Source organism: Mustela putorius, unplaced genomic scaffold (genome assembly GCF_011764305.1).
Source record: "Mustela putorius furo isolate JIRA1106 unplaced genomic scaffold, ASM1176430v1.1 tig00003909_pilon_pilon_pilon, whole genome shotgun sequence".
Lineage (NCBI taxonomy): Eukaryota > Metazoa > Chordata > Mammalia > Carnivora > Mustelidae > Mustela > Mustela putorius.
Window position 1 is genome coordinate 33,667,249 of NW_025422057.1, and position 18,325 is coordinate 33,685,573.

At 41.0% G+C, this 18,325-nt stretch overlaps 1 protein-coding gene across 1 annotated transcript in view; it reads right to left on the minus strand.

The window, feature by feature from the left end:
• Positions 1 to 2,896, minus strand: part of LOC101693826 (syncytin-1-like) — a 58,206-nt gene extending 55,310 nt beyond the window's left edge. The window contains exon 1 of the mRNA XM_013054557.2: positions 2,693 to 2,896. The gene's annotated coding sequence lies outside the window, so the exon portion shown is untranslated. The remainder of the gene's footprint in view (positions 1 to 2,692) is intronic.
• Between the last annotated feature and the right edge of the window lie 15,429 nt (positions 2,897 to 18,325).

Below are 18,325 nucleotides of genomic sequence, written 5' to 3' on the forward strand. Positions count from 1 at the left end.
AAAGGGACTGAGTAGCAGCAGCTGTACAAGAATATCCCAAGACCAGTCTTAGATGGCTTACAATTTAGGGAAACACAAGAGAATTTTTTTGTCATGAAGACTCATAGTCCAGCCTTACTGTCTCTAGGCACTAGGAGAAAAAAATCTCAAAGGTCAAAAATAAAAATATTAGTTTCGTACAGTGCAGCTGGAGTGACATTGCAATGACAGGAAAATGTAAACTATGTGAGAGAGGGAGAGTCAGACATGCACACAGACAAGCTCTTCTCATCTCAAAGTGGGAACTCCAGAGCTCCAGGCATCTGCAGAGAGACGCCAACCCACCCAGCAAAGGCCTTGTGCTGCTTGCATGTCTTAAAAGCCAGGCTATACTTTGGCTTCTGAAATGAAAAATTACACCGAAAGAGATGCCTGATTTTTATTAACTATCTTAAAAGGAGTCTTTCACTAATTCTGGGGAAGATATTTTGCTTGAGTGTTTTCCCACTTTGGCAAATACAATCCAGAGGGGCTGGATGGAAGGGGTTTTGCCCTGGGCAAATGGTTGAGCACAAAAACCCTGCTGACTCCAGGAACAATTTAAAGAAGAGGGAAGAGATTTCCTTGAATCAATATGGTGAAGCCAAAATAAATGGCTACTCTGGTTCTCTTGAGAAAACATTACTGCATTATTTCACAAAGAGATCTCTGATGCAAGGGACCAGACAGCGTACTAGGAGATGTTGGGTCCAGATTCAAAGAGACTGGGCTGCGGCCTCGAGCCTCTGAAGCCGGTGGCTCAGCCACCATGTGGCAGGAGCAGGGGAAGGGGTGGAAGTGGCTTTGGACAGGAGCCACCCTTCCCAGCATGTGGACAGATCTGGGTTTTGACAGAGTAAAGATGACTCCTGCAGATAGGGCAGGAGTGGGTGGTGCCAGGGCACCCACCCAAAGTTCTCCATCAACAGCAGCAAAGCAAAAATGCACATGGACAGTCCTGGATCTGCAGTGAAGATTTTGGAAGGAAATCTTAGCAAAAAGCCAGAGCAAGAGACGGGAGCAATAAATCAGGCCGGGGGAAAGTCTGAGCTGAAGGACGCTGTTGCCTCGTCTATCACTTCCCAGCCAGCGGAAGCACACGTGGGTCCCAGCCGGCATTGACTCTAGCACCCTGCCAGTTTATTCTGGCTCCGAGAAAATGAGAACATCTTGGCTAAATATGTTGGGGGCAGTGAGTGATTTTCAGTAAAATAATTTTTCCCCAAAGGGGAACTGAAAGACTGGGGCCTCTTACATCAGGCAAAATCTCTAACGATAGCCTGGTGGCCCAGTGCTGAGGCCTACAAGGACAGTTCTCATCATCTCAGAAAGCTGACGCAAAAGAGAAAAGTGAGGCAAAAGAACCAGTCCCCGTCTCTCAGAGATGTTCCCTTGGGTACCACACTGCTAATTAGAAAAAGAAAAATTGGGCACCTGGGTGGCTCAGTGGGTTAAGCCACAGCTCAGGTCATGATCCTAGGATCACTCCCATGATCGATCATGGGATCGAGTCCCACATCGGGCTCCTCGCTCAGTGGGGAGCCTCCTTCTCTCTCTGCCTCTCCCTGCCACTCTGCCTGCTTGTACACTCTCTCTCTCTGACAAATAAATAAACAAAATCTAAAAAAAAAAAAAAAAAGAAAGAAAGAAAGAAAAGAAAAAGAAAAATTATAAGCCTAGGGTTTGGATTCAGACCTCTGAACCTCAGTTTCCCCGACTATATAATAGGTACAATAGCCCTGCCTCATAATGTGAGGATTAAACAAAGCACAAGACCTGAGATCATTCATAGTTGAGATCATTCACAACCACTTCAGAAAAGTCATTTTCCAGGAAGCGTGGCAGTTCATGGGGAAGATGCTCCATTCTTTGAAATACCTATGTGAGTGGCCCAAGAAAAGCAGGGAACAATTAACTTGCTAGTTGTGTGTTGGTGAAAATAGATGGGAAGAGATAAAGGGAGGTGGGGTGGGAAAGACAAAAGGATGGAGACCTCAGACCCCGCCTCTTGTAATCTGTCCCTCACCATGAAGTCAGAGGGACCTTTATAACCCCAGATCCCCTCTGACCAGGTCTATCCCTTGTCCGGAATTTGCACTGGTTCTCCACACTCTGAGGAAGAGGTCCTACATTCCTTAAACAAGGACCTATACACTAGTGACTCCCTTCCAGTCAAGTTTCAAGAACTCCCTCCAGTGGTTCTCATGTGGGGTGGCACTGATTGTTCCCAAGCTCCTCTCACCCCGGAGCCACTGGAAATGTCTAGAAGGCTCTGGTTGTCACTATGGGGTGCTATGGAGGATTAGGCAGTGGTCCTCTAACAGTCCTGGCCAAAATGCCAATAGCAGCCCTACTCAAAACCAAAACCAAAACCAAAACAACAACAACAACAAACCCTGAGCCCCTCTGCTTCTTTGTCCCTGCAGTGTTCCCTGCTGGAAATGTTCTTCCCTTCACTCTATTCCACTGGACTTTCTTGTCCTCAAAGGCCGAGTCCGAAACTGATCTCCTCTAGGAAGACCTCCAAGAGCCCCACACTACCCCCGTGGCAGAGCTGATGGTTTTCTCCTACACTCTGCTCTGAACCTGCCTTGGCAGGACCCCTATTCCCACTCGATTAGTTAGCACATCTGCCTCCCCACACCCTGCCATGGTGAGGCTCAGTTATACATACTGAATGGAGGAAGGAATTTCCTTTGCTCATCCATGAGCACATGTTAAAAAAAAAGAAAAAAAAAATTCTGGAGGGCAGGAGTCCATCTTCTCCAGGAAACTGCATGGGAGTCTTGCAAGATGAGCTGTGAAAACACATCACTACCAGCATTCTTCAGCGCCGCTGCAAAAGCCGTGGTGCTGAGATGTCTGCTCTGCTCTTGACTTTTTTCTGTGAATTGAATTATTTTTTCTGGGTCATTAAAAGTTGTTTGATTTGGTTAATACCTTATTTATTTAATAACAGATTCCACCCTGGAAGCCAAGTTCAGGAACTAAGAGGCAGGGTTGCTATTTCTTTGATAGAGATCTCCTTGGCTCCAGTAATCTTAGTTCGGGCATGCTCTAGGAAACAGACTCAAATTGAAAATGTGGATTCCTCAGGGAGGTGCTACAGTCTTGGAGACAAACATATAAATAACTATATGAAGCAGAAGGCTGTTGGTGCTGAACAGAGGGACAAGCAAGCGTACAGTTAAAACAGAAGCCGTAAATAATACATGGTGAATAAATAGAAACCAGCAATCATTTGAGAATAGAGGAGACAGCAAGGACATGAGTTATTCCTATAATGATCATCTTTGTGTTAGCTTAAGAGGCAGCCCAAACTGTGATTATGACATTATTGTCTGACGTTAATTAGTTGCCAGATTCATATCCTTCCATCCATTGTGCACCCTGCCACAGGTTAATATTCTGGAAATAAACGTCCTGCCTCTCCCCCATACTTAATTTTCAATAGCTTCCTATAATCTACAGACCAAAGCCCTTAGCCTGGCATCTGAGGGTCTCTCTGAGCCCTCCAGTGTGGATGCCACACCCTCTTTCCCAGGCCCTGCACAGACTTTCCACTTCGGGCAATGTAGTGCACTGGGGGAGAGGCCCTGTCACTTGTGTGATTTGATCATGCTATTCCCACTTTCTAGAATGCCTTCCCCTTTCAACACCTCTGTATCCTGCCTTTTTAGCTTCAATTTCCCCTACACTCAGTTGCTCAGATTCCCAAAGTCAAATCCTCCCAAACCGCACAGCTGATTTTTTTCAACCTGGTTCAGAGTTTGTCAGCCTTATGGACAATCAGCTCTGGTGTAAAGGATGGGTCCTGTGATGCAGCCTTAGATACTGTGGGCCACTGCCTTCAGCACCACCCAAGCAGACTCATGTCCCTAAGAATGGAATAGAAGTTGAGAAGTGCATAGCAAATTCAGCTTGTTTTTCACTTTGGCTTTTCTCAGCACTGACAGGTTTCACAGATGATCCTGGACTTAATGAGTCTATTAAAAAAAACTTTATTCTTTTTTGCAAAGTTCTGCTGGATGGGAATCCAGGTTCAAAATCTTGCCATCTTATGGCTGCAGAAAGGATGCTAGGACCCACCTGGCCAAGGATGTCACCTCAGGACAACCTGGATCTTCTCAAATCCATCCCAAAGCATGAAAGTGCAGATCCCACCTATCTTCCTGGTAGCCCATGGCTATCCACAAAGGCAGCCATTTCTGTCCCCACCACCTGAGGACTCAAGTGAAGAGCCCCTCCCCTTGAGACCCAACGTGAAGGGAACTGGCTCTCAGACCATTTCTGCTACCTTGTAGCTGGGTACACCCGGTTAAGTCATTGAACCTCTGGGCCTCTGTCTCCTCAACTGCAAGCTATAGATCCTAGCACATTCCTAGCAGGACTGTTGAAGGATTACAAACAATATATATGAAGATCCTATTGCAAAGAAGATGACAAGTAACTTCTAGTTATGGTGACCTCTGGACAGCTTTGGGGGGTTGGTCCTAAAAACTAATGCCGAGTCAAATTCATATAGACAAGTAAGTCACAGGGACAGAGCAAAGATCCGCAGTGAGTGAAATTTGGACTCTTTCTGCATCTGAAATGCCGTCCCTCGCCTCTGTTCCCACCACTTAAACATCCCAAACTCAGGCCTTCCAAAGCCTGTGCAGATCTTCCCATGCTGACCCCCTCAGAAGTCTTCTCTCTCCTGCTTTCCCACATACCTCTCTTTGATTCTGGGGTCCCTGCCATAACCGCTTCCATCCCTGGAGAGCCCATACCCCCTCCCTCTGTTCTACAGACATGACCATGGGGCACAGAGCAGACCACAGCCCCCACTTGCCTCCTTCACCCCCCAGTGTCTCCCCTATTGCAGTCTCTTTCTCTCCCCACCTAATGTCAGCCCGACAGATGCCCATCGTTCCCTTCAAGTGCATTCTTCATACATGCTTTCTGAATGAACAAAACTCCTGCCAGTATTCACTATCTTACAGGTACTTAAAAGAATGCCACCAACTCCCTTCCTGTACTGGCCTCATCAGGAGATACACAGCCCCACTATGAAGGCAGGTCAACCTGAAGCCAGGCTGTCAAATCTGGGCAGCCCAGTTCACCCAGCCACAAAGGCAGCGATCCCTGCTTCCCCTTCTAGCCTTACACCCCAGGAAGAGAGACAGACCACCTTTAACTAGGTCAACCAAATTCACAGTCTTCACTCTACCCCTCTGCCTTTATTGTTGCGGTTCTCAGTTGGAGGCACTGAGTTTATTGTAATGATTTATGTCTGGAAAATAAAACAGAAAGTTTCACCAATTCTTGACGGAACTGGACAAGACCTTCTCATGTGGAAAATCACACGGGTAAGGACAATAGGATATCATCTGACTGTCTCCACTGGGGGATTTCTCTAAAAAGTGTTCTGAGCTGGCTAGAGCTAAAATCCTGGCAACTTAGAGATAAAAGTCAGGAAAGAGGGAAACTGCTTTAAAAAAGCCAATCTCATTTAGCTCACAAGGAGCCATCTGTCACAGGACTTGACCTTCTCACCCCTTCTCTTCCTCTCTGCTTCCACAAATGACTGAGCACAGTTTTCCTCCCCTGACTCACAGACCAATCCCTTGGTAAATAAAGGGGATAAGCAGCTGCTGTATAAAAACTCACCTTGCTCAGACCAACCCCCTTGCCCCAGACTGTCTACCTCAAGCTGTCCCTACACGTGTACACGCTGCACCTTAAAAACCAATGGGAAGCCTGTTTCCTCGTAACAAATGAAGAAAATGTTGATGTGACATGAAGTCATGTCCGCTGGTATTGAGGACACACCAGGAACAAGCTGAAAGACACCCTAACACAAGGGAGTCTGTGATCTTGTTTGTTTTACCCCTGAAGGCAAAACTGCATAAACAGAAGGCTTACAAAATAAGGGGTTCTTGAACTTTGTGTGTGTGTGTGTGTGTGTGTGTGTGTATTTATTAGTGGGCAAGTGAAAGCAAAGCATTATTCTCATTCCTGTGAAACTTTCGCTTCACCTACACTTGTGTAACCAGGTCAAATCAACCCTGAGTTACATGAGAACATGGATTCTAACTTTAACAAATACATAAAGTCATGACCCTTTTGTTTTGATATGCTGCCGGTTCCAGACAGGCAGAAAAGCCACCACTAAAACCAAGAGGTATACAAGACTTCACAATTTATTAAGAAGATTAGCTGGCCTTAGTTTGTCCACTAATGATTAGTCACAAATGTTCCCGCGGAAGCCTCGGAGGTCAGGTAATTCAAGGAATAGTTTGGTTTAATTTTGTTTGCCTTTCTTTTTGATGTATTACTATGTGCTATAAATTAAGGGCTATTTCACGTACACCCGTTTCTAACCAGATTATATACAATACGACAAGCCCACCTTAAATATTGTATGTTTTTTCACTTTCCACTATATTTGTAGAACTGCCTGCTGTGAAATTACAAAGTTCATGGTTCAGCTGAACTTTTGAACTCAAGTGAGGATTTGACACAGCAAAACAATCTAAATGAACCCAACACGAAGTTTTCATAGTCGAAACTGCTTTTCAGCCTATTGTCTGGGGTAATTGGGTAGGAAAGTTCTTTATTGATGTTGTAAAAACGACCAGTTTAATAACAGGCAGAGGGAGTGGAGAGGAGAGGAGTGGATGTACCTTGGAGCGTCTAAAATCACGCTTCTTTGCGAGTTCACTGAACTCTACCTGACCCCATGAGGAAGGTCTCCCCAGGATAACCCACCAACTCCAGGGTTTGTGACTGAGTGGCTGCCGCCTTCCAGTGCTTAATACCTCATAGCAAATGACTTTTCAAAATGCTACATGAAATGATAATGATATTCATTTAAAAATCATGGCAAAAAATAGTAGCCACTACAACACATCAAACATCTACCAAGTGCCAGATGCTTTACATGTTCTTTTTTCATCCAATTATCCCAAAAACACAGTGAGGCTGCTATTACCGGTTCTATTTTATAGATGAGGAAACTGGTACCAGAGAGATTAAGCAATTGGCTCCAGATCACACAGCTATCATTTGGCATCTCTTTGCCTCAGTTGTCTCATCCGCAAAACAAAAATGTTGGGACAAAGTGACCTCAGATTTGGGGCTGTAGGTGCTAGATTATGTGCACAGAACAAGTGAAAAGGGAAAGTTCCACATAGAAGACAGAGCAGCTTTCATTCACGGTGGCTCATTTAACCCTCTCACCACCAGCGAGGCCAGTAGGCTGACCCCCACCCTACCGAAGAACTGAGTTTCAGTGGGCTGGCTGACCTGCAACAGCCCCACAGCTGGCAAGAGCAGAGTCAGGATAAAATCCCTGACTCAAGTTTATTCTCCTTCCCATCTCTTGACAGCAAAGTCAATGTGATGTCATTCAGGTTTCCTTGCTTCCACAGCCCTGATTTTGATTGTGCTTGAGAATTCGGGGTTGGCAGGCTGAGGCTGGGAAAGGAGTTTTGTTTTGCTTGAATAAATATCAGATTGAATCCTACAGAGTTTTTATTTTAAAACCAAAAACATCACCTCCTGGATGTGGGAACAAATGTGCCCTCTCCTGCAGTGTGGTGCTAACTCCTGTTACCCCCGCGTGCCCGCCACCACCCTATAGTAGCCACTTCTGAGCGAGCTGACAAAGAAAGTCTGCTGGACTGATCATTGAGAAAAGCTGCATAAAATGTTTAGTCTAGTCCTTTAGTAAACACTTAACAAAATTACCTATGATTATATTTTTATTATTCCACCTTTGTAAATAAGAACTTTGTCCCCCGCCCCGTATTCTGCATTCCCAGCCACATGGAGTCCAGCAGGCTTTCTCTCTTATGTTCTAACATACATGGTTTTGGAATCCCAAAGTACAGGAGAGAGGAAATGGGACAGAAGTAATGTATGAGGAGTTAAAGTCTGAAAATTTTCCTGAGCTGATAAATTCATCAGGCCACAGGTTCAAGCCCAAATAGGTTAAATATAAAGAAACACACACCTGGATACCTCAGTGACTACTTTAAAACCAAAGACAAGTCTTTTTTTTTTTTTTTTTTAAGATTTTATTTATTTATTTGACAAAGAGAGATCACAAATAGGCAGAGAGGCAGGCAGAGAGAGAGAGGAGGAAGCAGGCTCCCTGCTGAGCAGAGAGCCTGATGCGGGACTCGATCCCAGGACCCTGAGATCATGACCTGAGCCGAAGGCAGCGGCTTAACCCACTGAGCCACCCAGGCGCCCCAAGATAAGTCTTAAATGTAGCCAGAGAGTGGTATAAATTACCTAAAGAAGCAGAAATTAGACTAACATCTAACTTCTCAAAGGAAACAATGAATGACTTCAATAAAACAATGTAAGTCAGAAATAAGTGAAATTATATCTTGTATGTGCTGAAAGAAAAGAGCTGCCAACTTACTATTCTAAACCTCAAAACTTATCCTTTGGGGCACCTGGGTGGCTCAGTGGGTTAAGCCTCTGCCTTCGGCCCAGGTCATGATCTTACGGTTCCGGGATCAAGCCCCGAATCAGGCTCTCTGCTCGGCAGGGAACCTGCTTCCTTCTCTCTCTCTGCCTGCCTCTCTGCCTACCTGTGATCTTTGTCTGTCAAATAAATAAATAAAATCTTTATATGTATGTTAGATCTTCTTTATATGTATGCTAGATCTTCTTCTGGACCCTTTATATCTCTTACTCTCTCATCTGTATTTTCTATCCCGCACCTTTTTTGTCTTTATGCTTCCATTTCATAAATTCTCTCTTCAACTCTGTCTAATGTTCTATAGAGTCTATCAACTATATTCTTAATTTGTGTTGTCTTCTTTAGTTCTAAAGTTTCTATTTGATTCCTTTTTCAAAATATTTTATTTGACAGAGAGAGTGTGTGTGTGAGAAAGAGAGAGAGCAAGCACAAGCAGATGGAGCAGCAGTCAGGGGAAGAAGCAGGCTCCCTGCTGAACAAGGAGCCTGACATGGGGCTTAATCCCAGGACCCTGAGATCATGACCTGACCCAAAGACAGGTGCCCCTATCTATTTGATCCTTTTAAAACATTTATTATGTCCTTTCTTTTAGTTTCCAGATCTCTGTCAAAATTTTCAACTGTGGCGGCATTTGGGCGCTGCAGTCTGTTGAGCATCCAACTCTTGACTTCTGTTCAAGTCATGATCACAGAGTCATAAGATCAAGTCCCACATAGGGCTCCATGCCCAGCAAGAAGTCTGCTTGAGATTCTCTCTCCTTCTGCTTCTCCAATCATGCTAATAAATAAATCTTTTAAAAAATGTTCAGTCTTGTCCTTTATTCCTTTGAGTATTTCAAAATATTTAAATATTTAAAATTCCTTTGAGTTATTTTAAAAACAGTGTTTGAGAATTCTAATATCTGGAGTACATATAGGTCTGTTCTATTATCTGTTGTCTCTCTTGGTATCATTACTGTGTGCTACATGTATCTGGAAAGTTATTTGTAGAATTATTTTGAAACACGATATTATCTTCCTCTAAAGAGGATTTATATTTAGTTGTTACAAGGGCATAAGGGCACTAACAATTCCAACTTAACCTTAATCCAGTTTCAAGGACTGATACCATTCAAAGCTAGATTTAAAAAGCTCAAAGCTCCATTAATCTCCAAATTTCAAACCTTTAAAGATTTCAATCAAAGGGGCAGTGGTAAGAGGGACCAGCCAACCATTTTTATAGTTGAATTCCAACTTTTATTCCCTTAGCCCTATCAGACTGATAAAAGTGCTAATCAGCCTCTCAATCACCTTGTCCAGATTCCACAAACACCTTAAGTACCAGGATCACCTTTCTGAATTTCCTTCTCCAGTATCTTGGACCAGTAGTTCTTCACTCTGTCTCTCTGATGCTTCTAAATGATTTTTTAAAACATATATTTAGGTTTCCTAGTTATCCTCAGGAGAAAGATTGATCTGAATTACTTCATCTATAATTATTGATATTGGAAACTTTGAAATTAAAAAAGAAATGTTCTTTACTTTGAGATTTTTCTCTTTCCAGACTCCTTTTTGCATTAAAGTACATTTCCTTTTATGAAGTGCTGATCAAAGTGAATGAAAATTTTGTTTGGGTCTGTTCTGTTTTTAATATATTGTTGACAAAAAAAAAGAATATCACTCTAATATCAGACTGAGTCCAGGAAGCACTGCATTGCTATAACAAACCTATAGCATAAATACAACATCATTCCCATTTTATAAGTAAAGAGACTGGTTCATAGAAATTTCATACTATAACTTGCTCAAGATGGTATAGTCAGAGGGTACCTGGGTGGCTCAGTCAGTTAAGCATCTGCCTTTGGCTCAGGTAATGGTCTCAGAGTCCTGGGATCAAGCCCCACATCAGGCTCCCTGCTCAGTGGGGAGCCTGCTCCTCTCTCTCTCTCTCTCTCTCTCTCTGCCCTTTCCCCTGGCTCATGCTTTCTCTCTAATAAGTAAATAAAATCTTAATTTTAAAAAAAAGGTGGTACAGTCAACAACAACTTAGTCAGATTTCAAATCCAGGCTTAATCTTTCTCTGGAGACTGAGGAGTAATTTTTAAAAATTTCAATTCTCTATTATAATTAAATATACATAACATAAAATTTATCAATTTAAATGTAAAGTTCTGTGCCACTGCATATGTTCAGATTGTTGTACAACCATCATCATCTCCAGAACTTTTCCTCTTCTCCAACAGAAGCTCTGTACCCATCAAACACTAACTCTCAATTCTTATCTCCTGCCAGCCCTTGACAACCACCATTCTACTTTGTCGCTATAAATTTGACTACTCTAGGTACATTATAAAGTGGAATCATACAATATTTATCATCTTGTGACTGGCTTATTTTTACTAGTCTTCAAAGTTCACCCATGGTAAAACATGTGTCAGAATTTCTTTCCTTCTTAAGGCTGAATAACATTCCCTTATGTGTATATACCACACTTTGTTCATCCATTTGCCAGCTGATGGACACCTGGGTTGCTTCCACCTTAACTTTTTTATTTGCAATTTATTTTATTTACAAACTTTAGTACATTCAACCATCCATTTATTTATTCATTCATTCAACAAATATTTGTAGTTCTTGTTGTAAGCTCAGGAGTTTACAGTTGCAAAAAGATAAACAAGGTTCTTGTTCTTACACAACCTTTTTTTTTTTTTAAGATTTTATCTATTTATTTGACAGACAGAGACCACAAGTAGGCAGAGAGGCAGAGAGATGGGGGGAAGCAGGCTCCCTGCTAAGCAGAGAGCCCGATGTAGGGACCGATCCCAGGACCCTGAGATCATGACCTGAGCCGAAGGCAGAGGCTTAACCCACTGAGCCACCCAAGTGTCCCCTTACACAACTTTCATACTGGTGGGAAAAGGAGACATTTGTTTGATAGACAAACAAATGAACAAGTAACCAAAAAATTCAGTCAGTATGAGAAGTGATATGCACAGAATTATGATAGGGTGACATAATAGAAGGGAGTTGGAGGCTACTTTAAACAGGGTGCTCAGGAAAGACATCTCTGAGAAGGTAACACTGAGTGTAAAACAGGAGCCAATGTCTGAAGAGTATTCAAGGCAGAGAGACAGCATGTACACAGACCTTAAAAAAAAAAAAAAAAAAAAAAAAAAAAAAGCTTGTGAGCTCAAGGGAAAAAAGCTTGTGAGCTTAAGGAAAAAAACAACATCCTGTGCTTGGGTTCCAGTGAATGAGAGGAATAGTGGTGAGGAATGAAGTACAAATGGGAGGCGTACCTTTTAAGACAGGATAGGGAGTTTTGATTTTTTTCATAGTAGGATGGAGTGATAGACCTGTAGGTGTCCCACCCTCATCTTCTCAGCATTCACATCTAAACATAAAAGATTGCTTACTCTGGCTGTCTGCCTGAGGACTTCATGAAGGGCAGACCAAAAGTTCTGGGGATCAATGCCCCTGGAACCCTCTCCCTGGCAAGGCATATGAGTGTCACTACCATTGTAGGATAAATACAGGGAGCTGGTGGATAAACACCCTAACATGTACTCTGTTTGGGGTAACTGAGGCATGGCCTCACTGTCTCTCAGTGTTCCTGAGCAGATTTGAGCTTCAGCCACAGCTCATTATTTAATAACATATTCTTTGTTGGCTTCTATGCTTCACACCTCCACTCCCTTACAGGTGTTTCCTAGGATCATCTCCCAAAAAAACAAACTAAAATCACTAAAAAAAAAAAAAAAAACAAAAAACCACACACACACATTAAAACTACTTATCTCACAATCTGCTTCTGAGAGAACTCAAACCAAGAGAAGAAGTCATTTTACGAAGTCCAATTTAACTTTTAAAAAAAAATCTCTTAGGAACTTCTGGCTCCCAGCAAGGACAGAGTAGCTTATATTGGACTATCCTTCTTATCAATAATTATGAACCCTGGGCAAAACAAAAAATAACAGTTCAGAAGCACTAGAGAGCAACCAAACCAAAGCTAACAGAAACTAGAAGGGATAGACTCTAAAAGATAGAAACTGAAATGGATAAAATCTACTTTTATATAAATTTTCACCTGAGGGCACTCCTCAGTCTGCATGGTACAGTATAGGTGGAGCTCAAGCAGAAATCATCAGTTTTGTCAGGATGAAAAGTCAGAGTTTGGAATTCAGGGCTCTCACAGCAGCTGCAAATTAAAAGGAACCATGAGTCCAAAGTAGGGGGTCTCAAATTTTCCATATTTTCCTCAAATCTCTGACCAAACCCCAAGCTGTGTGTTCCTGGAAAGGTCTAGAGAAAAATCTTTCCAGTGGAAAGAAAGAACTGGAAGACTGAAAAAAACTAAGTAGCTATTCAGTAGGGGGATTCAGAGTTTGGAAGGCAAGTTATAACAAGTTACAGGGAGTTGGTAGACACCTTGAGCCTTCCATTGAAACCCAAAAGAGCCACACCTTAGGGTAAGGATCACATCCCAATACTAAAGGCTATGCTCTAAAACTAAAGGAAAAATCCAAATAAATCCACTCTAACAAAGCATAAACCAAGCCCTCACAGGATTAAGGTGTTCTGCCAGCTAGAACCAAATTCAATACTCTTTGTAAGACAAAAACACACCCAGAATTTCTGTGATGTATTTTCTAGTTTTTGTATTTTGTCAAACAAAAATCACTAGATATGTGAAAAAAAGCAGTAAAATGTGATTAAGACATGGAAAGAAAGAAAGAAAAGCAGTCAATAGAAACAAATCCAGGGATAACCAAATGTTGGAATTAGCAGACAACAACTTAAAAATAACTCTGATAAATATGAACAGATAATAAAAATAAATAAAACTGACAAATAAAATGGAATCTATTGGAAAAGATGAATATAATGCCTGAAGAAAAGACAATTTCAGGAAAGACATGGAAACTCTAAAAAAAAAAAAAAAAGGAATTTCTAGAATTGAAAAATACAAAACTTGAAATAAAAAATTCATTGAGCATTAAAAGGAAATTTGGCAATATAGGAAAATGGATTTGTGAACTTGATGACAGGTTAATAGAAATTACACAAACTGAGTAATGGAAAAAGACTGGGAAAAAAAAAATAGAGCCTTAATGACCCTGGTAAAGTATAAACTGGCCTAATATGCAACTGAAATCCCAAAAAGTGAGAAAAAGAGAACCAAAAAAATACTTGAAGAAATATTGACCAAAATTTTTCCTTATTTTATCAAGTCACACATCTGAGACACTGAGGAAACCCCAGACAGAATAAAGTCAAAGAAAGTCACACAGAGGCACATCAAAGCAAAACTGATGAAAACCAAAGATAACGATAATATCTGAAAAGCAGTCAGAGAAAAAAAATGTATTACATATAAAGAGACATCCATAAAAATGGTAGCAGATTGCTCATAAGAAACAGTAGATTTCAGGAGACAGTGAAATATAACTTTAAATGTTAGAGAGGAAAAAACCCTGTCAATCTAAAATTCTATATCTAGAGAAACTACCTCTTAAAAATTATGGCAACATCAAGACATTCTCAGATAAAGGAAAGCTGAGAGAACTCATCCAGCAGCAGAACTGTACTATAAGAAATGGTAAGGAATTCTTTGAGGTCGGAAATGATATGAAATGTAAACATGGATCTATATGATCGAGTGAAAAACACTGGAAATAATAAATATATGGGTAAAGAGAAAAGACTATTTTTCTTCCTTTTCTTAAGTGCCCTAAAAGATAATTGACTAATTAAAGCAAAAATAATAAGATCTTATTGTATAGTTTACAACTTATGAAAAAAAAAAAGTAGAAGAAAATAATTGCATGAGGATAGAAGAAGGTAAATGAAATCAAGTCGTGTTTCAAGTTTCTTACATGCAAAGTGGTAAAATATTAACTTAAGGAAGACTGTGATTAAGATAAAGATGAATACTGTAGTCCCTACAAAAACAATTAAAAGAATAAAACAAAAAGATATAGCTAAAAAAATTCAATGTAAGAAACAGAATGTAACAACCGAAGATTTTTTTAGTTAACCCAAAAGAAGGCAGAAAATTAGAAACCAAGAAACAAAAACCAGAGGGGACAAATAGAAAATAAATAGCAAGATTATGGATTTTAACACATCATATCAATAATTACATTAACTAGAAATGGACTAAACACTCCAATTAAAAGTCAGAGATTGTCAGACCCAACTTTGTGCTGTTTACAAGAGACACAGACTAAATATAAGGGCATAGATAGGCCTTTATAAGGATGGAAAAAGATAAACTGACCATATTGACATCAGATAAAGTATACTTCAAGACAAAAAGAACTACCAGAGATAAAGAAGGACATTTCACAATGATTAATGTAGACATTATAACCAGCCTAACTGTATATGCACCTAACAACGCGGCTTTGAAATACACAAAGCAAAAACTGACAGAATTAAAACGAGAAATAGATAAATCCACAATTATGTTTAGAGATTAACACTCCTCTCACTGTGACTGATAGCACAAGACAAAAATGTCAGTAAATGTATAGATTTCAACATTATTAAACATTATTAAACAACTAATTTGCATTTATGGAGCACTGACCAACTGCAGAATACATTCTTTTCAAGTTGACCACCATAGACAAATGCTGTGACCCAAACCTGAAATCCTATATTAGACTTTCCTATTCTTAAAAGGTCTCCTGTCACCCTCCTCCACTGCTTCTCCCAGTTAATTTGCAGTTGCCACCCCCTTTCTTTTTCATTCTTTTCTTTCCTTTTCTGTTCCTTTATAACGCTAATCAAGTTGATTCTCATGTTTATTCCCTTAGTTTTGCAAATTCCTGCTCTCAGAATCTTATCTTCTGCCTGGGTAGGCTCAATGACCATTTCCTACCTGAGGGAAATTTTTTGTTCCCTGCTGTTAATTTGGTTTTCACTCGACTCTGAATTTAACTGAATTTTACAGCAGCTTGTTCTGGCCATAAGCTGGCTCTTTGGAGAACTTTGTGGTGATCTGAGGTCCACTTAGGGTATACACTATGGCTGAGATGGGAGGACACATTTAGTAGACACACCAGAGTACAGTAAGCTCATAATCTGCTTTCCTACATTGCTGCTTTGAAATTACCTTATTTCAGGCAGGGGTGAGTTTCCCAGCGGCGGTCATCCATGCTGCGATGATGTGCTTCCCCAGAAGAGGGAAGTGGCTGATTCCCAGGAACCAGCAGTAGCAGACAGGCTTGGCTCCTAGAACAGACAGCATGGCTCCTCAAAGGCGGAGTGGGAAGCAGAGAGGCCAAGCCACAAACAGGAGCAGCCTCAGCAGACACTAGGCGCTCGGAAAACCAAAGGCCAGGCCTCCCACAGCCATACCACGGAGAGGCCTCCTCACTCAGGGCAGCCCAAGTGGGGAGAGAGCCACTATCAGAATCTTCTAAGACAAGATGTAGCATGAGAACCACGACCCACCCACTCTAGGAAATTCAGACTGGCAAAGTAATAGCTTTTCCTAAGTGAACGACATGCCAATCCTCTAAAGATAAGAGACTTCGATACACCTTCCCTTGAGAAAATAAAGAATTTTTAATACAGGCTAAGAATAATAGCAATTCCTGTACTATTTCCAAGCACTTTACTAAATGTTTATACATATATGATTTGTAGTTCTCACAATAATCCTGTGTCATTATGTGAGGCACCATATTATCCTCATTTTACAGATTCGGAGAATGAGGTCTGGAGAGATTAGGAAACTCATCCAAGGAATGCAGCTGGGACATGGTGGAGAAAGAGTTAAAAATGAAGATTATTTGTTCTAAAGCCCACACCACACTGCTTTTTCAAGAATTCCCTTAGAAGAGGGGTGCCTGGGTAGCTCAGTCGGTGAGGCAGCTGCCTTCGGCTCAGGTCATGTTCCCGGGGTCCTGGGATTGTGCCCCACATTTGGCTCCCTGCTCAGCAGAGAGTCTGCTTCACCCTCTCCCTGCTACCCTGCCCACTTGTGCTGCCAAAAAAATAAATTAAAATTCTTTAAAAAAAAAAAAAAATGAATCCCTTAGAAGCAATAAAGATTCATTAAACGCCCATATCTATAACCCTAAAAGAAACTAACTGCTTCTGGCCACTTGCAGAACCTCCTAACTTCATGATACTCTTGCCTTTGTTCTCATGCCTTCCAGTTCTTTGTTGTCTCACGGCTTCTGGATCCAGCCTTGTCCTTCTGGCCCTTGGCTTTTCCAGTTTAATACTTCCCCTGAAAAACACGAGATCTATTTTCCTAGGCTCAAACTTCTGACACCCTGCTAGGTCCCCCTTTTCACTTCTGGTTTCTGGTCAGAAGACCATGCCCAGACTCAGTGTGATTAGTAGGACTATGACAATTGACAGTCATCATGCCCAGTGAAAAATTTAGCCCCTCCCACTTCTGGAACACACAAAGGAAATGATCTCACAATGGACACCCATTAGAAGGCCAATACTGCTAGAGTTACCTTTTTTTTTCTTAAATAGATTTTATTCTCTAGAGCAGTTTTAGGTTCCCAACAAAACTAAAAAGGAAGGTAGATTTTCTGCATACTCCCTACCCCCTACATTTGTACAGCCTCCTCCGCTGTCAACATTCTCCACCAGAGTGGTGCACTCATTACAACTGAGGAATCAATATTGACACATCATTATCACTCAAAGTCCACAGTTTACATTAGGTTTCCAGTGTTAGCTTTTTAAAAAACAAATCTCATTATGTCATTCTCTTGCTTAAAAATCTCTGTTGGACCTCTGTTACTGAAGTCCACATATCTCAGAGGACAGATCATCAGGATCAAACCATCTGCTCCAGCCTCTACATTCCCATCACACTAAATTTCCCCACCTTTATCCAAGCAAGCATGACCTTTTATATTTCCACGCATTTGTATTTATTGCTTCTTCAACCATTAAAACCCTTTCCCCATGCCTACAAAATTCTAGGCCTAGTCAATTTTTTTCTCAGAGCTCACATGGCTTTTTGCTTATATCCCCACAACAGTGGCTCAGTGGAATCCAATTCAATAAATACTTCAGGAGGAACAACATGCTGGGCAAAGAGCTAGGCATTGGGTCCATAAAGATGAGATAACCAGAGTCTCTGTTCTCAAGAAGTTCTTAGCCCAGTGGAGGCAATAACACCAATGCCATCATCACAAACACATTTATCAAAAACTGCAATACACTTTATGAAAAAGTTAAATATGCAAAGTGGAGAAAGGTCAGTTCCATCTGGGGAAATCAGGGAAACCATCATAGAGGTGGATGACTCAAGCACTACTGAAGGAGTATGAAACAATAGCTAAATGGGGTAAGGAGAGAACATTCCACAAGTGTATTCTTGCATAAAATCAGTAAGGTAAACATGCATGTATCTTTTAGCATTTCTTGAGGAGAAATGCAACTGTGCCTATTTCATCTACAGAATCCATTACAAAATTGTGTACCAGATATATACTTAGAATAAGCAAAATCAAAACTTATTGTGTAAAATATAAAATGGGGCACAATATTTCTTTACCAAACAAGAGATCATCACAATTTGCTCTCTTGAGATCACCCATCACAACTAATAAATATTTAGAACAAAAGCATTACAAGTGAAGTGAATTCTACATAACAAAGCACAGTGTTACCACAGATATGAAGATCAGAATTCGGTAAGCCCCCTGAGGTGGTTGTTGATGTGGCACATGATAAGCAATTGGATTGCTTATTATTGAAAATAATCTTATAAGAATGTACCCATTGACAAAAAAAAATAAAGAAAATATACAAATGGCAGAGGATATTTTGATTATTTTTCCTTTAAATAGCAGACAATTTTGATCAG